Here is a 20,496-nt window from a genome sequence, read left to right as displayed (position 1 = left end):
TGCCCTGGAGTGGCACCTGGTGACTACCTGAGGCCAAGCCTATACTCACCACCAGAGGATCTAGTGGAATCCAGGTAGTCACCTGGGCACACCCCTCCAGGGTAAGTCCGGCCCTTGGCACAGTGGGTCCACGCCCACTGCTGTCACACTCTGAATATCTTAATACTAAAAACTTAGACAATATTTAAAAAAAAAAACCCCCATAAAGAATCAGTTTTATTTAGACGTATCAGGACTACGTAGCATGGGTTAGTGTTTATAGCCCTTGTACGGTATAAATAACAAACATGATGGAATGAAGAACAAATTCAGGCAGATTTTAAATAGAAAAAAACTAAATGGATAAATTGATGGGAAGGATAAAGTGGGTGGTCATCAAATAAATATATAAACATACAAAACCAATACAAACTCGCACATAAAAAAATCTAAACTCTGTGTGATACTAATGAACAAATTAAACAACTAATAAACATAAATATACACAAATTTAACAGTGGCAATAAAATAAGCTGGTAACTTTTTGTATCTTTACTTAAAGTTTTGTAATATAGGAAAAATGCATCACAATATAATGTAACGGGCACTGAAAAAGTAATTTATTTTATGGAAAATGCAATGAAATAACTTCACTGGATATTCCTTACAAATCATGGCTTTAATGCTACAATATTGAGGAAGACTGCCTGGATGAAAGTATGTGAGGAACCATATGCCATTGATAAGCAAGAAACTTGAGTGTTCAATAACATGGTGCGAAATACAGTAGAGCTCAATCCAGCATATTTTGGGGGCCTTAAATGCAACAAGGGCATCGCCAATGGGTCACACATGCCATTCAGCTGGAGCCAGGCCAAGTAGTAGGAATACATGTTTACATTTTATTACACAGCTTTGTTTGGGGGTTTTGCAGCTCATATATATGGTATATATAAAGCAAAGATTCAACAACTGGAAATGGGAAGATACCACAATACCCCTAGATCTCCTGTTCTTTATGGTTGGGAAGACTTATGCCTCATCATATCCTCGAGACACAGCTACATTATAAGAATTCGCTTGTCCTGAGACAATAGAAGTGCAAGTGCAAAATGCAACTTTGGGCTACCAGGAGGCCAACAGATCTGGAAAACAAAATGCTAGTTTGGGCCACCACTTGGGCAACAGATCTGGAATGGAAGTGCAAAATGCCACTTTGGGCCACAAGGGTCAAGTCACAAAAATTTGCTTTTCCTGGGACAATAGAAGTGCAAGTGCAAAATGCAACTTTGGGCTACTAGTTAAGCAACAGGTCTGGAATGCAAGTGCAAAATGCTACTTTGGGCCACCACTTGGGCAACAGATCTGGAATGCAAGTGCAAAATGCCACTTTCTGTCACCAGTTTGGCTTCACTGGCTTAGAACAACATAACAATGATATAAAGTTAATTTTGACTAATGTAAACATAAATTAAAACAGTCAGTTAATGGTCAGTATGATGGATAGTTAAACATATAATTTCTCAAACTTTTTCAGGCATGTAGGAGCATTTCCTCTCTTTGACGCAAGTTTCTTTTCCTTCTAATCTACTTCATATTTAGGCCTGGTGAATGAATCTTAAAAAAAAAAAAAAAAAAGCATTCAGTTAGTGTACCAATTCCTTCTTGCTTTGCTGAAAATCATTGAATTGAATATTTAATGAATTATAATATTTTATGGAGCAACTTCAGTTCTAATATCTATCTATGTTAAATCATAAATCAAACAATAGACAATATTTTAGCCACATACATACACCGTTTTATAGCTTCAAATTTCCAGTATAAGTGTAATAGTACGTGATATACATCTGGCTACATGTATCCAACACTAGAAGGTGCTCATGAGCATAATTCATACTAATTTTAATGTATAAATATAGTCTGGTTTGGCTTTTTATCCTTTGTCATGTGGCAACAATTGTTAAAGAGCTGATATTGACTTTTATGACTGTTTTCTCCAATAGGGGCACTAGAGGTCTAGTCTTCTTGCTCTATGAAGAGACTATGTCCATAAATACAGTATTGTTATATAAGTAGGTCAATAAAAAGTAGATGGCAGTGTAGGGATTCACTCTCTATGGTAGGCATTGGACCTTGGGTAGCATTCACACAGACAATAGTTTTGGTCCAAACACATGCAACTCATAAACATAAATCCCGAGCCTGACTAGGCCCTAACTAAACAGAATAGACCCTGGCTTCTCAAAAATGTCTAAGCTAGCCCCAGCTCTGACCCACAAAACAGATATTGTCCATAGCAACCACTGAAACCACTGATGCTTGTGGTTCTCTGCACACGGCCTGTGCAATGTCTTGTCAGAGAGGAATTCTGTCCTGTCTCTCTCTTAAGCTCCAAGACACATCCAGTGTGGTCAGCTTCCCTGAGGTGACTGACTAAGGAGAGCAGCTAGCCTGGTTATATGCAGGCCAGCCAGGTGATATAATTAGCACCTGTAGAGCTAGGATTTAACCCTAGCCTACCAGGCTTTGCTACAGCAGTTAAAAGAGATTATTTTTTTCAGGAGGAGACTATGGTTTCCATATAGTCTTTAAGCTTGGTAGCACATAGGTCTGCATGGGAACTGTATACATAAACTTCAATATCGCCAACTACCATCATTTGCAGGGATGTTTGCCTTTTTTTGTTTTAGATGCACTGAAAATAATAAATTGGTTGCAAAAATGATCAATATAATCAAGATACAATATACTTGCCAATTCCTCACCTCCTCATTACTGGCCTGAAGGCTGTCCTTAGCAAGTCATTGTCATCCATAAAACTGGTATGTCTGTATTCTGAAACATCTTTATTTGTCTTCATTGACCTTTCACTCCCTGCATAAAGAATAAAAACAGCATTGTAAAATGATCACTTACAGGTTTAATGTCTGTTTGTCTGACAGTGACTCTCCAGAATGGTTAATTACCAGAAAACTCCTTTAAAATAGACCTATCACCGGATCTAAATTGGTGATTTTTTTTTTCATTTTTTATTCTCCATGCTTCTCCGAGTATGTGTTTCTTTTACTTTGTTTTTTAAAACCACCATATGGTTTCAGAGATACAGTGATAAGTGATAAAATTGCTTAAAGGGAACATGTTACCAGGGGTTGGGCCGATATGAGTTACCGCCACCACCTTTCAGGGCTGATATACAGCATTCTATAATTCTGTATATGAGCCCTTAACCCAAGAGAGAGACGAAAGAAAGAGAAGAAAAATAACTTTTATTATACTCACCTGCAGGGCGGTCTGGTCTAGGGTGTGTCGCTCTTCTTGGCTGGCGCCTCCCATCTTCTTGCTATGCCATCCTCCTTCTTGGTTCGTGTGGATGACGCATCCCTGCGTCATCCACAGAAGTCTCCTCGGCATCGCACTCCTGCGCTGGGGTACTTCTCTGCCCTGTTAAGGGCAGAGTAAAGTACTGCAGTGCGGAAGCGCTCGGAAAAGTCAAAGAGCCCTAAAAATGACATTAGATATATTTTAGATAGTTATATAGATGAGTTAGATTTCATGGTACCCACCTTCTCTACACTGCCCACCTTTTATGCCTTACCTATGGTATATAAAGGATTTACCCCCTTGAAGTGATGACCAGTTGTGTCAGGGGTGAATTCAAATAGTCAGAACTTTGGTACATATGTAGTCAAAGTATTACATCCATTTGTATTGTCATTACTATCGTTTATTACACGTCTGATTTATTGGTGAAGCTTGATGATGTTACTATAGATGAAAACACATTCTTAGCATCCATTGATGCTGAGTTTTCTTCCAGGCACTTCATGCCCCGGAGCCTGGAAGAGCTCATTACCATATCAGAATAAAAGACAATTTCTGCACATCAAGTTGACAGATATGGGCATACAGCTATGAATATTTTAACCATTCTATTACCTGTATGTCCATATCAATAGGTAAAAAAGTCCCAGGGAGTGACAGATTCCCTTTGAATCACAACTCACGCATTATGGAAGGCACAATTCTTTTGTATCTAAACTTTTATATCATATATATTTACACACAATTGCTTTCTGTTTAATGGAAAGATGTACCACAAGCTCAGGGGGACTGCAATGGGCAGCCCCTGGTCTCCATTGTATGCCAACCTCTTCCTGGGCTGGTGGGAGGAGACCACAGTCTTCCATGATGACTGCTGAGCTGCAGATGTCCAGAAGGCAGTCATTGACACACTCCACAAGGAGGGTAAGCTGTTGTGTATCCGCTTTTTGGGCTCCCCTGGTGGTTGCTGGTGGTACTGGTGACTTGTTTGCACTTTGCTGCTTCTGTTCACCTGCTTCCATCAGTGTTTGGGAGTTTCCTATTTAGCCTTGCTCTCCAGTCATTTCCTTGCCGGTCATCATTGTAACCAGAGCCTTCGGTTGCATGTTCCTGCTACTAGTCTGCTGATCAGCTAAGTGGACTTTGTCCTTTTGTTTTGTACCTTTTGTCCAGTTTGCAGTTTTTGTAATTCTCTGTAGCTGGAAGCTCTTGCGGGCTGAAATTGCCACTCCTGTGTCATGAGTTGACACAGGAGTCTTAAAGTAATTTCAGGATGGTTTTTGAAAGGGTTTTCAGTTGACCGTGAAGTCCTCTTTTGTATCCTTCTGCTATCTAGTAAGTGGACATCTCTTTGCTAAATCTACTTTCATACTGTGTATGTCTTTTCCTCTTAATTCACCGTTATTACATGTGGGGGGCTGCTATCATCTTTTGGGGTATTTCCCTAGAGGTAAGCCAGGTCTGTTTCTTCCTCTACCAGGCGTAGTTAGTCCTCCGGCTGGCGCGTGGCATATAGGAAGCCGTAGGTATGCTCCCTGGCTACTGTTAGTTGTGTGGTAGATTTAGCTCACGGTCAACTCGAGTTTCCATCACCCGAGAGCTCGTTCGTTACTTATATGTTTCTTACGTTCCCTTGCCATTGGGAACCATGACAGTAAGCCACAAAAGGTCCTTGCTAAAGAAGCTGTGTGTTCACAGAGTGCTGTATCCAAGCATATTAATGCAAAGTTGAGTGGAACGAAAAAGTGTGGTAGAAAAAGGTGCACAAGCTCCCAGGATAACCGCAGCCTTGAAAGGATTGTTAAGAAAAGGTCATTCAAAAATTTGAGCGAGATTCACAAGGAGTGGACTGCTGCTTGAGTCATTGCTTCAAGAGCCACCACACATAGACGTATCCAGGACATGGGCTACAAGTGTCACATTCCTTGTGTCAAGCCACTCATGACCAATAGACAACACCAGAAGCGTCTTACCTGGGCCAAGGAGAAAAAGAACTGGACTGTGGCTCAGTGGACCAAGGTGTTGTTTAAAGATGAAAGTAAATTTTGCATTTTATTTGGAAATCAAGGTCCCAGAGTCTGAAGGAAGAGTGGAGAGGCCACAATCCAAGCTGCTTGAGGTCTAGTGTGAAGTTTCCACAATCAGTGATGGTATGGGGAGCCATGTCATCTGCTGGTGTAGGTCCACAGTGTTTTATTAAGACCAAAGACAGCGCAGACATCGACCAGGAAATTTTAGAGCACTTCATGCTTCCCTCTGCCAACATGCTTTTTGGAGATGGAAATGTCATTCTCCAGAAGGACTTGGCACCTGTCCACACTGCCAAAAGTACCAATACCTGGTTTAAAAACAACAGTATCACTGTGCTTGATTTGCCAGCAAACTCGCCTGACCTTCACCCCCATAGATTAGGGTGTTGTCAAGAGGAAGATGAGAGATACCAGACCCAACAATGCAGACGAGCTGAAGGCTGCTATCAATTATGCTGCATTGATGCAGTAATTGATGCAAAAGGAGCCTTGACCAAGTATTGAATGCATTTACTGAACATTCATTTCAGTAGGCCAACACTTTGGATTTTAAAATCATTTCTCAAGCTGGTGTTACATTTCGAACTGAGGAAATGGCAACTTGAAAACACCTTGCTATCTTATAGCCTTCTCTTGCTTTGTGGGTCACCACCATTTTCATTTTCAGAGTGCTGTATAGCTGCTTAGAAGAACCTATGGTAGCAGTTTTTTGGCACAAGGTTATAGGAGGCTGGGTTTTTATAAAGCAGGGAAATTTATGTCACCTGGCCCTTCTAACAATGATAGGAAACAAGCCATAACTTTAACAGGCTAATTAAGGTCTGAAACCTTGGTCATAGTGATCTACGCACACAAATGTCCAATGGTGCTCAAAGTTTTGCATTGGCCCATTTTCCTTTTTGTAATTTTTAAAATGAAAAAACAAAACAAAACAAAACAGTATATTTTCTTTTGCCTAAGATACATAGGAAATATGTCATATTTAACTTTAAACATTTTAGAGATCATTTAATCTTCAGCTTGCTTAACTGTTCACAATAACAGTAATTTTGACCAGGGGTGTTCAAACCTTCACACATTCCATTGTATACATTTACGGTGTATATATATATATATATATATATATATATATATATATATATAATTGTCTAAGGATCGCTTCCGTCTGTCTGTCTGTCTGTCATGGATATTCATTGGTTGCGGCCTCTTTCTGTCATGGAAATCTAAGTCGCTGATTGGTCCCGGCAAAACGCCCCCACGACCAATCAGCGATGGGCACAGTCCAGCAGCGAAATGGCCACTGCTTACTGCCCTGTAGTCAGTGTCCCATCCATACTCCCCTCCATTCAGCGTTCACACAGAGTTAATGGCAGCGTTAACGGACCGCGTTATGCCGCGGGTAACACACTCCGTTAACGCTGCTATTAACCCTATGTGACCAACTTTTTACTATTGATGCTGCCTATGAAGCATCAATAGTAAAAAGATAATGTTAAAAATAATAATAATTAAAAAAAAAGTTATTCTCACCTTCCGACGTGGCCCGCTGTCCTCGGCAGTGCAAGCGGCAGGTTCCGGTGCCAAGAATGCTATGCGAGAAGGACCTGCCATGACGTCACGGTCATGTGTTCGCGACGTCATCACAGGTCCTATGCGCATAGCAACCCTGGGACCGGAAGCTGCCGTGTGCACCGCACACAGGCTCCAGGACTTCAAGGGGCCTTCGGAAGGTGAGTATATGTTTATTTTTTATTTTAATTATTTTTTACCACGCATATAGTGCCCACATTGCTATATACTATGTGGGTTGTGTTACATACTGCGTGGGCTCTGTTATATACTACATCTGTGTGCTATACACTATGTAGCCGGGCAATATACTAAATCGCTGTGCTTTATACTACGTAACCTGTGTTATGTACTCCATGCGCAGTGTTATATACTACTTCTCTGTGTTATATACTACGTAGCTGTGCAATATACTACGTGAATGTGCAATATACAACGTGACTGTGCAATATACTACGTGGCTGTGCTATATACTACATGCTCTGTGTCATATACTACGTGGCTGTGCAATATACAACATGGCTGGGCTATATACTACGTGGCTGTGCTATATACTACATGCTCTGTGTTATATACTATGTGGCTGTGCAATATACTACGTGGCTGTGCAATATACTACGTGGCTCTGCAAAATACTACGTGGCTGTGCAATATACAATGTGACTGTGCAATATACTACGTGGCTGTGCAATATACTACGTGCTCTGTGTTATATACTACGTGGCTGTGCAATATACAACGTGACTGTGCAATATACTACATGGCTGTGCTATATACTACATGCTCTGTGTTACATACTACGTGGCTGTGCAATACAATATACTTCGTGGCTGTGCAATATACTACGTGGCTGTGCAATATACTATGTGGCTGTGCAATATACTACATGGCTGTGCTATATACTACGTGGCTGTGTTATATACTACGTGGCTGTGCTAAATACTACGTGCGCTGTGTTATATACTACGTGGCTCTGTTATATACTATGTAGCTATATTATATACTACGTCGGTTGTGTTATATACTACGTGACTGTGCAATATGGTACGTGGCCTGTGCTATATACTACCCATATAGTCTAGAATACCCGATACGTTAGAATTGGGCCACCATCTACTGTAGTGTATATATATATATATATATATATATATATATATATATCTGAAAAAAACCAGTTTATAAATATTCCACCTGCAGCATCACTACTCTGTGTGGACGCAGGGAAAAAAATATATATAGGGATGTCCCATAAATTGATTTTTAATATTCCTCACGTGTTTGCTGATTCTAACATGCAGGGAACGTTTTGTACTTCCAACATAAATTTTATTACAGGGGCATCTGATGGTATAGATATCTCCTGTTGTGGTACACATAATAAAGTCCCGTATTTTGAATGCCGTATTACCCCCTGTGATAATAGTTTGTTTCTTCGTTTCTATTTGTTGGCAACATTTACATTTTTTGCATAGCAAAAAAACAACCAAATTCTTCTGAAAAAATGATGGTGTAGCTCTTGTTTTAAACTGAACTGGGACTGTTGGAGCAACTAAATTACCTATATTCTGAACTTTTCTATATATGAATCTAGGGGATGTGGGGATCTTGTCCCCCATAATTTTGTCTTTCAGTGTTCTCCAACTATTCTTTTTAGTAGGTAGGAATTGGAATTATATTGGGTAATGACTAATGAGGGTGATACAGTTTATTTCAATAGAGGGTTCCTTGGAGCTCATAAGGAGATCTGATCGTGATTTCGCTTCTACTGCCATTCTTGCGTCTGCTAGAAGCTGGTTATCATACCCTTTTTTTTAAGAATTTATTGGTTAATGTCGGTGTTTCTTTTTTATAATCCAGAGGCCTAGCAATAAGAGATGTTCTAAATTCAGGTACAATTTATCCCAGACCGATCAGAAGGCCATTGAGCAACTTCAGAACAATAAGGAAATTATTATATGTCCAGCAGACAAAGGGGGATCGTGGTATTGGATCATGAGAAATACATGAGAGAGTCGATACGTCTCCTAAGTGACACTCGTACTTATAAGAAACTTGAGTCAGAAGTTCAAGCACAACGCAAGGCTCCACAAGTTCCAATGTATATGAACTTTCTAACACTTAGATTTTAATATACTTATATGTCAGGGTCGCCGCTGCATAAGATTGACTTTACACTATATATATATATATATATATATATATATATTTACACCATAAATGTATACAATGGAATGTGAAGGTTTGGACACTCCTGGTCAAAATTACTGTTATTGTGAACAGTAGTGGTGAGTAGGGTTGAGCGAAACGGATCGGACAAATTGAAAAATCGCCGACTTTCGGCAAAGTCGGGTTTCATGAAACCCGACCCAATCCCAGTGTGGGATCGGCCATGCTGTCGGCGATCTTCGTGCCAAAGTCGCGTTTCGTATGACTCTTTCAGCGCCATTTCTCAGCCAATGAAGGAGGACGCAGAGTGTGGGCAGCGTGATGACATAGGTCTCGGTCCCCACCATCTTAGAGAAGGGCATGACAGTGATTGGCTTGCTTTCTGCGGCGTCACAGGGGCTATAAAGGGGCGTGCACGCCAACCGCCATCTTACTGCTGCTGATCTGAGCATAGGGAGAGGTTGCTGCAGCTTCATCAGAAGCAGGGATATACTTAGGGAGGGAAGATTAACCCCCAAACCGCTTGTGCTGTAGTGATTTCCACTGTCCAACACCACCTGTTCTTTGCAGGGACAGTGGAGGCTAGATTTTTGTGCATCAGCTCTGTAGCTTATAACCCTCCCTGATAGCTGCATCGCTGTTTGTACTCCGCTGTGCGAACCAACTGCTTTTTTAAAAGCAAAAATCCTGTTGCTCCTTTCTGCACAGTTCTATTGTTTATTTGTCCACACTTTTGTGTGCAGCAGTCCTTTTTATTGCTGGCTGCCATACTTGTCCTGAGATCATTGTAGGGAGATTGTTATTGTAGTACAGTACCTTTATTTTTATATATCTTCCAGCCACGTTCTGCCACTTACATTGTGTAGTGTAATACACTGGGCATGATTGTTGCAGCAGTCTCCCACACAAAAAAGGGAGATTTAAATTGCCAGTAAGTGGATCTGTGTCAGTTCTGTTTGTCGAATATTTGCCAGCCACTTTCTGCCACTTACATTGTGTAGTGTAATACAGTGGGCCTGATTTTTGCAGCAGTCTCCCACACAAAAAAGGGAGATTTAAATTGCCGCTAAGTGGATCTGTGTCAGTTCTGTTTGTCGTATATCTGCCAGCCACTTTCTGCCACTTACATTGTGTAGTGTAATACAGTGGGCCTGATTTTTGCAGCAGTCTCCCACACAAAAAAGGGAGATTTAAATTGCCACTAAGTGGATCTGTGTCAGTTCTCTTTGTCGTATATCTGCCAGCCACTTTCTGCCACTTACATAGTGTAATGTAATACAGTGGGCCTGATTTTTGCAGCAGTCTCCTACACAAAAAAGGGAGATTTAAATTGCCACTAAGTGGATCTGCGTCAGTTCTGTTTGTCGTATATCTGCCAGCCACGTTCTGCCACATACATTGTGTAGTGTAATACAGTGGGCCTGATTTTTGCAGCAGTCTCCCACACAAAAAAGGGAGATTTAAATTGCCACTAAGTGGATCTGCGTCAGTTCTGTTTGTCGTATATCTGCCAGCCACGTTCTGCCACTTACATTGTGTAGTGTAATACAGTGGGCATGATTTTTGCAGCAGTCTCCCACACAAAAAAGGGAGACTTAAATTGCCACTAAGTGGATCTGCATCAGTTCTGTTTGTCATATATCTGCCAGCCACTTTCTGCCACTTACATTGTGTAGTGTAATACAGTGGGCCTGATTTTTGCAGCAGTCTCCCACACAAAAAAGGGAGATTTAAATTGCCAATAAGTGGATCTGCGTCAGTTCTCTTTGTCGTATATCTGCCAGCCACGTTCTGGCACTTACATAGTGTAGTGTAATACAGTGGGCCTGATTTTTGCAGCAGTCTCCCACACAAAAAAGGGAGATTTAAATTGCCAGTAAGTGGATCTGCGTCAGTTCTGTTTGTCGTATATCTGCCAGCGACGTTCTGCCACTTACATTGTGTAGTGTAATAGAGTGGGCCTGATTTTTGCAGCAGTCTCCAACACAAAAAAGGAGATTTAAATTGCCACTAAGTGATTCTGCGTCAGTTCTGTTTGTCGTATATCTGCCAGCCACTTTCTGCCACTTACATTGTGTAGTGTAATACAGTGGGCCTGATTTTTGCAGCAGTCTCCCACACAAAAAAGGGAGATTTAAATTGCCAGTAAGTGGATCTGTGTCAGTTCTGTTTTTCGAATATCTGCCAGCCACTTTCTGCCACTTACATTGTGTAGTGTAATACAGTGGGCCTGATTTTTGCAGCAGTCTCCCACACAAAAAAAGGGAGATTTAAATTGCCACTAAGTGGATATGTGTCAGTTCTGTTTGTCATATATCTGCCAGCCACGTTCTGCCACTTACATTGTGTAGTGTAATACAGTGGGCCTGATTTTGGCAGCAGTCTCCCACACAAAAAAGGGAGATTTAAATTGCCACTAAGTGGATCTGCGTCAGTTCCGTTTGTCGTATATCTGCCAGCCACGTTCTGCCACTTACATTGTCTAGTGTAATACAGTGGGCCTGATTTTGGCAGCAGTCTCCCACACAAAAAAGGGAGATTTAAATTGCCACTAAGTGGATCTGCATTAGTTCTGTTTGTCGTATATCTGCCAGCCACTTTCTGCCACTTACATTGTGTAGTGTAATACACAGGACCTGAGTTTGGGTGCAGTCTCCCCCCCAAAAAAAGGGAGATTTAAATTCTCAACAAGTTTATATACACCTTCTACCTTGTTTTACAGTACCATATAACGGTTGTTAGTTTGGTTACATTTTCCCCAAAATGAGGAAGTCTAGTGGAAGAGGCCGTGGGTGGTCATTGCCAGCTGGTAATGATGGTGGTGGTGGTGATGGAGCATCTGGTGGTAGTGGGAAAAGCAAAATAGCACCTAAGGCTCGAGTTGTTCAGACAGCGTCATCGTCTGGCTACACAAGGCCTCGAAGGCTCCCTTATCTGGGAGTAGGAAAACCACTTTTAAAGCCGGAGCAGCAGGAACAAGTTTTGGCTTTCATTGCTGACTCAGCCTCTAGCTCTTTCGCCTCCTGTTCAGAAAGTTCGAAATATAAAAGCAGCGAGTCGTCAGTGGATGCTTCCGACCAGTGAAGGATGCGGCAGGGGACACTACAGTTTACTCCATGGAGCTCTTTACACACACCGTGTCAGGGTTAGAAAGGGAAATAGTTAACTGCCCATTACAAGATGAATCGGACATGGAGTGCACAGATGCACAGCCACAGCTAGATTATTATGCTGTTCCATTGACTCAGATCACTACATTACCCTCGCAGTGTACTGAGCCAGAATCTGACCCTGATGAGACTATGGTGCCCTGTCCCGAACGCTATAGCACCTTACACGGTGACACAGAGGAAGGTGCACATGACATTGAAGAGGAGGTGATAGATGACCCAGTTGTTGACCCAGATTGGCAGCCATTGGGGGAAGAGGGTGCCATTGCCAGTAGCTCAGAAGCGGAGGTGGATGATCCGCAGCAGCCATCTACATTGCAACAGCTGTCATCTGGCAGGCCCGTATCAGGCCAAAAACGTTTGTCAAAAACAAAAACTGTTTTAGGACAGCGTTGCCATCCGGTGAAAGTAGCACAGCGTGCAATGCCTGAAAAGGTATTCGATAGTAGGAAGAGTGCAGTTTGGCAAATTTTTAACCAAGATCCGTATGATCAGTGCAAAGTTATCTGTAAGAAATGCTCAAAGACGTTTAGCAGAGGGAAGAATGTCCAAAATTTAAATACAACGTGCATGTGTAGACAATTAACCAGCATGCACTTGCAAGCCTGGACTAACTACCAAACGACCCGTAACGTTGGTGCACCCGCTCAGAATGAAGGTAGTCAGCAACGCTACATTGCTTCCCTCACTGTAAGCCCACCGTTTAGGACACAACCAGCAGCAAATGTGGAGGTATCGTCGCAAGGCCAAAGCAGTCAGGGAATCACCAGGTTCTTGGTAGCAAACAATGTATGTAGGCCAACATCAAGAATACCATAACCAACCCTCTCTCAATCTGCCATGTCCACAACTACCCCCGCTAGTTCCACCATATGCAGCTCTCCAGTCCAGCTCACCCTACAAGAGACTCTCTTTAGGAAAAGGAAGAATTCATCCTGTCATCCGCGTACACAGGGTTTGAACGCCCACATTACTAGACTAATCTCATTAGAGATGATGCCCTACAGGTTGGTTGAAAGCGAAGCTTTCAAAGCCCTGATGGCCTATGCAGTACCACGCTATGACCTACCCAGTCGACACTTCTTTGCGAGAAAAGCCATCCCAGCCCTCCACCAGCATGTCAAAGACCGCATTGTCCATGCACTCAGGCAATCAGTCAGTAGAAAGGTGCACCTCACAACAGATGCATGGACCAGTAGGCATGGCCAGGTACGTTACGTGTCCATCACGGCGCACTGGGTTAATGTGGTGGATGCAGGGTCCACAGAGGACAGCCATAGTGGGACAGTTCTGCCTAGCCCACGGTCTAGGAAACAGTTGGCAGTAGGCGTTCGACACCCCTCCTCCTCCAGAAGCGAAAGCTCGTCCACAGAGCGCAGTCGCCCTACCACTCCATCCGCAGCTGCCAGTGTTGCACATGAGGTGTCCCATTATGGAACAGCTAGTGGTAAGCGTCAGCAGGCTGTGTTGGAAATGAAGTGTTTGGGCGACAACAGACACACCGCGGAAGTACTGGCAGAGTACTTGCAGCAAGAAACTCAGTCATGGCTGGGCAGTGTACATCTTGAGGCAGGAATGGTAGTCAGTGATAACGGAAGGAATTTTATGGCTGCCATAACCCTTTCAGAACTGAAACACATACCTTGCCTGGCTCACACCTTGAACCTGGTGGTGCAGTGCTTCCTGAAAAGTTATCCGGGGTTACCAGCCCTGCTCTAGAAGGTGCGAAGACTTTGCTCACTCAAATCCGCCGGTAGCCCGTACACTCCAGCCGTATGCAGAACCATCAGCTGATCGCTGAAGCTTCCCCAGCACCGCCTAATAATCGATGTTGCAACAAGGTGGAACTCCACACTGCACATGCTTCAGAGGCTGTGTGAACAGAGGCGTGCTATAATGTATTTGTGGGAGGATACACATACATGGGCAGGCAGTTGGATGGCAGACATGGAGTTGTCAGGTGTGCAGTGGTCGAAGCTACAAGGCCTCTGTCAAGTCCTTCAGTGTTTTGAGGAATGCACACGGCTGGTAAGTGCAGACATCGCCATCATAAGCATGAGCATCCCACTAATGCGTCTGCTGATGCAAAGTTTGACGCACATTAAGGAGCAGGCGTCTGCAGCCGAGGATGAGGGAAGCCTTGATGACAGTCAGCCATTTTCTGCTCAGGGAACTCTCCTGGGCGAGGTGGCGGACGAAGAGGAGGAGGATGATGGGGATGAATATTTGTGGGAGGAGGATGCTTCTCAGGGGGCAATAGAAACTGGTGGCGTTGCAAGGTCAGGTACAGGGTTTTTGCAGGAGGCAAGTGATGTTGATTTGCAAGAAAGTGCTCCTCAACCCAGCACAAGCAGTGAATTGAGACCTGGAACATTGGCCCACATGGCTGATTATGTCTTGTGTATCCTAAAAAGGGACCCCCGCATTATAAAAATGATAACCGATGACGATTACTGGTTGGCCTGCCTCCTGGATCCACGCTATAAAGGGAAATTACAAAATATCATGCCACATGAGAACCTTGAGCAAATATTGGCTACCAAACAAGCAACTCTTGTAGACCGTTGGGTTCAGGCATTCCCAGCACACAGCGGCGGTGATGATTCTCACACAAGCTGCAGGGGGCAACATGGCAGAGGTGTTAGAGGTGCACAAATCCGAAGTGGCGTTGGACAGAGGGGTTTTATGACCAGGTTGTGGAGTGATTTCGCAGTGACCGCAGACATGACAGGTACTGCTGCATCAATTCAAAGTGACAGGAGACAACATTTGTCCAGTACGGTTACAAACTATTTTTCCTCCCTTATCGATGTTCTCCCTCACACGTCATTCCCCTTTGATTACTGGGCATCTAAAATAGACACCTGGCCTGAATTGGCAGAATATGCATTACAGGAGCTCGCTTGCCCAGCTGCTAGTGTGCTATCAGAAAGAGTCTTCAGTGCTGCTGGTTCAATACTGTCCGAAAAAAGGACTCGTCTGGCTACCCAAAATGTTGATGATCTAACCTTCTTTAAAATGAACCAATCATGGATTTCTAATTATTTTGCCCCACCTTCCCCTGATGACACGTAGCTTGCCTGAAAAATGTCTTGCTTTTGGCCTCCTCTTACTGACTGCGCCAGTTCCTCCATTTGCAGCTGCTGAATGTCCACCATAGGCCATTTTTTTACCTCCCTAAATGGGCTGACTCCCCCCACAGGGCCGTGGTCACCACCTAGCGCAAGCACCCGTGCGAGTGCCGTTTGCCTGGACAGGTGGGTGTGCCCACTCTTGGGCGACGGCACTGGCACAGGGTCCTTCATAGTACAATGAAGTGTCTCTGACGGTGGTGGTGCACAACCAAGGTCAGACACACTGTTGTAATATGAGGGGCCCTGTGCCAGTACTGCCGCCAACGAGATAGTGTTTCCCCCCTGGTCGAACAGTGCTCTACCACTTGCAATACTTACCTCTCCCTTCTCCACCACAGTGTAGTCTGTGCTGATAAATCCTTCAATGGCACTGCCAATACAAATTTGTTGAAATGATAGATGATAGTTAAAATATACACGGGCCCTGGCCTCCATTTAGACCATTTAATAATTTGCGCCAACTACCACTGTCTGCTACTCAGCACAGGAGCCCACCCCTGTACGTAGCTATGCCACCTGTTTATTTTTGAAAAAATTTTTGGCAGACATTTACCTCACTTTACTATTTTGGCCTACTAACTGTGTCAGCCACTCCTTACAGTTGTCCTCCGCTGAACAATGCTATGCCGCCTGTGTACCCCTGTAACCAATTTTAAACTGCATTGAGCCTACTTTTTTATTTTAGGCCTACTAAGTCTGTCTGCACCACTCCTTACAATTGTCCTCTGCTGAACAACGCTATGCCGCCTGTGTACCTCTGTAACCAATTTTAAACTGCATTGAGCCTACTTTTTTATTTTAGGCCTACTAAGTCTGTCTGCGCCACTCCATACAATTGTCCTCCGCTGAACAACGCTATGCCGCCTGTGTACCCCTGTAACTAATTTTAAACTGCATTGAGCCTACTTTTTTATTTTAGGCCTACTAAGTCTGTCTGCGCCACTCCTTACAATTGTCCTCCGCTGAACAACGCTATGCCGCCTGTGTACCCCTGTAACCAATTTTAAACTGCATTGAGCCTACTTTTTTATTTTAGGCCTACTAAGTCTGTCTGCGCCACTCCTTACAATTGTCCTCCGCTGCACAACGCTATGCCGCCTGTGTACCCCAGTAACCAATTTTAAACTGCATTGAGCCTACTTTTTTATTTTAGGCCTACTACATGCCTACTACATGTGTCTGTCTGCGCCACTCAATACAGCTGTCCTCCATTGAACAAAGCTATGCCGCCTGTTTACTCCTGTTACCATTTTTGAACTGCTTGGAGCCTACTTTTTAAATGTGAGCCTACAACCTGTGTCTGCGCCACTGCACAAAGCTGTCCTCCACTGCACAAAGCTATGCCGCCTGTTTACTCCTGTTTCGAATATTAAACTGCATTTGACCTACTTGTTTGGTTGGGCCTACTAACGGTGTCTGCCGCTCCTTGCTTTTCTCCTCCACTGAACAAAGCTGAGCTTCAATTTTCAGCCTATATCTCATATTAAACTGCATTTGGCCTACTTGTTTGGTTGGGCCTACTAACGGTGTCTGCCACTCCTTGCTTTTCTCCTCCACTGAACAAAGCTGAGCTTTAATTTTCAGCTTATATCACATATTAAAGACACAAAAGAGCACAGTGAGGTCAAAAATACTCTGTTGTAAAAAAAATCACAGTAATCAGCAAGTGCTATGTTATGAATCCCCAATGGCTAGGGATAGCACAGGATAAGCAAAGTATAATAAATATCGGACGAGCTCTAGGGTGATGGAACCTGGGCTGACCGCTGCCCTACGCCTGACAAACGCAACTAGAGATAGCCAGGGAGCGTGCCTACGTTGGTTCTAGACGCCACGCACCAGCCTAAGAGCTAACTAGTACTGCAGAGAAAACAAAGACCTCACTTGCCTCCAGAGGAATTAACCCCAAAGATATAGTTGCCCCCCACATGTATTGACGGTGAAATGAGAGGAAGGCACATACATAGAGATGATGTATATAGCTTTAGCAAATAGAGGCCCGCTGAAAACTAGAAAGCAGAATGACACAAAAGGGGACTGAGCGGTCAGCAAGAAACCCTAATCAAAAAAACCATCCTGAGATTACAAGAACCCATGTGCCAACTCATGGCACATGGGGAGATCCTCAGTCCACTAGAGCAACCAGCTAACAAAGAGACATTCTAAGCAAGCTGGACAAAAAACCAAACAACTGAAAATCAGCACTTAGCTTATCCTGAAAGATCTGGGAGCAGGTAGGCAGGAACCAAACAGAGCACATCTGAACACATTGATAGCCGGCAAGGGAAATGACAGAGAGGCCAGGTAAAATAGGAAACACCCAGCCTCTGATGGACAGATGGAAACCAATGGCCGCAACCCACCAAAGTCACCCAGTACCAGCAGTAACCACCAGAGGGAGCCCGCAAACAGAATCCACAACAGTGCTAGTCAAAAGATGTAAAGAAAACAGGGTATTTAGTTGATACGTTTTTTTGCAAAAAAATATATACTAAGCTGCTCCACCAAATCGTCAAGGTATACCCTTATAGAGCAGTCCTAACTAATGTATAGAATCCCTATCTGATGTATTTAAAACCTGATCATCTGTATAGTACCTGTATAAGCAGGGTTCAGAGAAGGACTATCCATGTGGACATGCAGGATGGAACAGCTTAAATGCAAATGACCCACAGAGGAGTGGTGGACTCCCCAGTCTTGTAGAAACAAGAGAACAATTATAGAACCAGAAACACATGGGCCACTTGCACATTGAACAAGTCTGTAGGAACCTGTTCACACCACCAGAAAACTTGAAGACACAAAAGAGCACAGTGAGGTCAAAAATACTCTGTTGTAAAAAAATCACAGTAATCAGCAAGTGCTAGTCAAAAGATGTAAAGAAAACAGGGTATTTAGTTGATACGTTTTTTGGCAAAAAAATATATACTAAGCTGCTCCACCAAATCGTCAAGGTATACCCTTATAGAGCAGTCCTAACTAATATATAGAATCCCTATCTGATGTATTTAAAACCTGATCATCTGTATAGTACCTGTATAAGCAGGGTTCAGAGAAGGACTATCCATGTGGACATGCAGGATGGAACAGCTTAAATGCAAATGACCCACAATGCAAAAAAACGTATCAACTAAATACCCTGTTTTCGTTACATCTTTTGACTAGCACTTGCTGATTACTGTGATTTTTTTACAACAGAGTATTTTTGACCTCACTGTGCTCGTTTGTGTCTTCAAGTTTTCTGGTGGTGTGAACAGGTTCCTACAGACTTGTTCAATGTGCAAGTGGCCCATGTGTTTCTGGTTCTATAATTGTTCTCTTGTTTCTACAAGACTGGGGAGTCCACCACTCCTCTGTGGGTCATTTGCATTTAAGCTGTTCCATCCTGCATGTCCACATGGATAGTCCTTCTCTGAACCCTGCTTATACAGGTACTATACAGATGATCAGGTTTTAAATACATCAGATAGGGATTCTATACATTAGTTAGGACTGCTCTATAAGGGTATACCTTGACGATTTGGTGGAGCAGCTTAGTATACATTTTTTTGCAAAAAAACGTATCAACTAAATACCCTGTTTTCTTTACATCTTTTGACTAGCACTTGCTGATTACTGTGATTTTTTTACAACAGAGTATTTTTGACCTCACTGTGCTCTTTTGTGTCTTCAAGTTTTCTGGTGGTGTGAACAGGTTCCTACAGACTTGTTCAATGTGCAAGTGGCCCATGTGTTTCTGGTTCTATATCACATATTAAACTGCATTCGTCCTACTTGTTTGGTTGGGCCTACTAACGGTGTCTGCCGCTCCTTGCTTTTCTCCTCCACTGAACAAAGCTGAGCCGCCTGTTTACTCCTGTTACCAATTCTGAACTGCATTTGGCCCACTTTATTACTTGGCCCTACTAACTGTGTCTGCCACTCCTTACGGTTGTCCTCCGCTGAACAAAGCAATGCCGCCTGGTTAGTCCTGTTACCAATTTTGAACTGCATTTAGCCTACTTACTTTTTTGGGCCTACTAACTGTGTCTGTCACTCCTTACAATTGTCCTCCGCTGAACAAAGCTATGCCGCCAGTGTACTCCTGTTACCAATTTTGAACTGCATTAAGGCTACTTTATTATTTGGGCCTACTAACTATGTCTGCCACTCATTACAGTTGTCCTCCACTGAACAAAGCAATGCCGCCTGTTTAGTCCTGTTACCAATTTTGAACTGCATTTAGCCCACTTTATTATTTGGGCCTATATCTGTGTTTCCTCCTCATCCTGCCCATTGCCCAGCCACTGCTAGATGAGTCTGCTGGTACATTGACCCAGACCACTACATTCCCCTTGCACTCTACACAGCCAGAATCTGACCCTGCTGAAAGTCAGGTTCCCCTTCCCGTATACTATGCCACCTTACACGGGGACAAAGAGGAAGGTGCAGATGAAAGTGCAGGTTTCTTCATCAGGTGGGGGGGCATACTCGTTGGCAACGTCACTGGCACAGGGCCCCTCATAGTACGCAAAAGTGTCTCCGCCAGTGGGAGGCGCCCCCGCCGTCAAAAACACCGCCGTACTTTGAGGGGCCCTGTGCCAGTGCCAATGCGAACGAGTGGGCCCCCATTGCTTGCTCAGGATCACAGCACTCACAAAGTTGAAATGCTTACCTCTCCCTGCTCCACCGCCGTGACGTAGTCTGCGTTTCCTGAGCCTACGAAAAACTTGAACCAGCCCTACCCCCCCACAACTTTAGCCAAATGACCCCCAATTATCAATGCCTAACTATTATTATAAAGTAAATAAAGATTGACAAGCTTCAGTAATAAGAATTGATGTTTTTGGCATTAAAATAGGCACTGTAGGTGTTTTCCTGTCCTCCACTCTCTGCCGACTTTGATTCCCCATTGACTTGCATTGGGTTTCGTGTTTCAGTCGGCCCCCGACTTTTCGCAATAATCGGCCGTTTTCACCCCACCCGACTTTTAACAAAGTCGGGTTTCGACTTTTAACAAAGTCGGGTTTCGACTTTCGGAAAAACCCGAGCAAGGAGTATACTCGTTCATCACTAGTGAACAGTTAAGCAAGTTAAAGATTAAATGATCTCTAAAAGGACTAAAGTTAAAGATGACATATTTCC

At 43.4% G+C, this 20,496-nt stretch overlaps 1 long non-coding RNA gene across 1 annotated transcript in view; it reads right to left on the bottom strand.

Moving 5' to 3' along the window:
• Window positions 1-426: 426 nt before the first annotated feature.
• The window catches only part of LOC143809731 (uncharacterized), a 38,598-nt gene continuing 18,528 nt past the window's right edge, over window positions 427-20,496 (bottom strand). The window contains exons 2-3 of the long non-coding RNA XR_013222421.1: window positions 2,748-2,856; window positions 427-1,596 (exon numbers count right to left, since the gene is read on the bottom strand). This is a non-coding gene — a long non-coding RNA (uncharacterized LOC143809731). The remainder of the gene's footprint in view (window positions 1,597-2,747; window positions 2,857-20,496) is intronic.

This window comes from Ranitomeya variabilis, chromosome 2, assembly GCF_051348905.1.
Source record: "Ranitomeya variabilis isolate aRanVar5 chromosome 2, aRanVar5.hap1, whole genome shotgun sequence".
Taxonomy (NCBI): domain Eukaryota; kingdom Metazoa; phylum Chordata; class Amphibia; order Anura; family Dendrobatidae; genus Ranitomeya; species Ranitomeya variabilis.
Note: the sequence above shows the minus strand (reverse complement) of the source record. Positions and strands in the feature narration are given on the sequence as shown.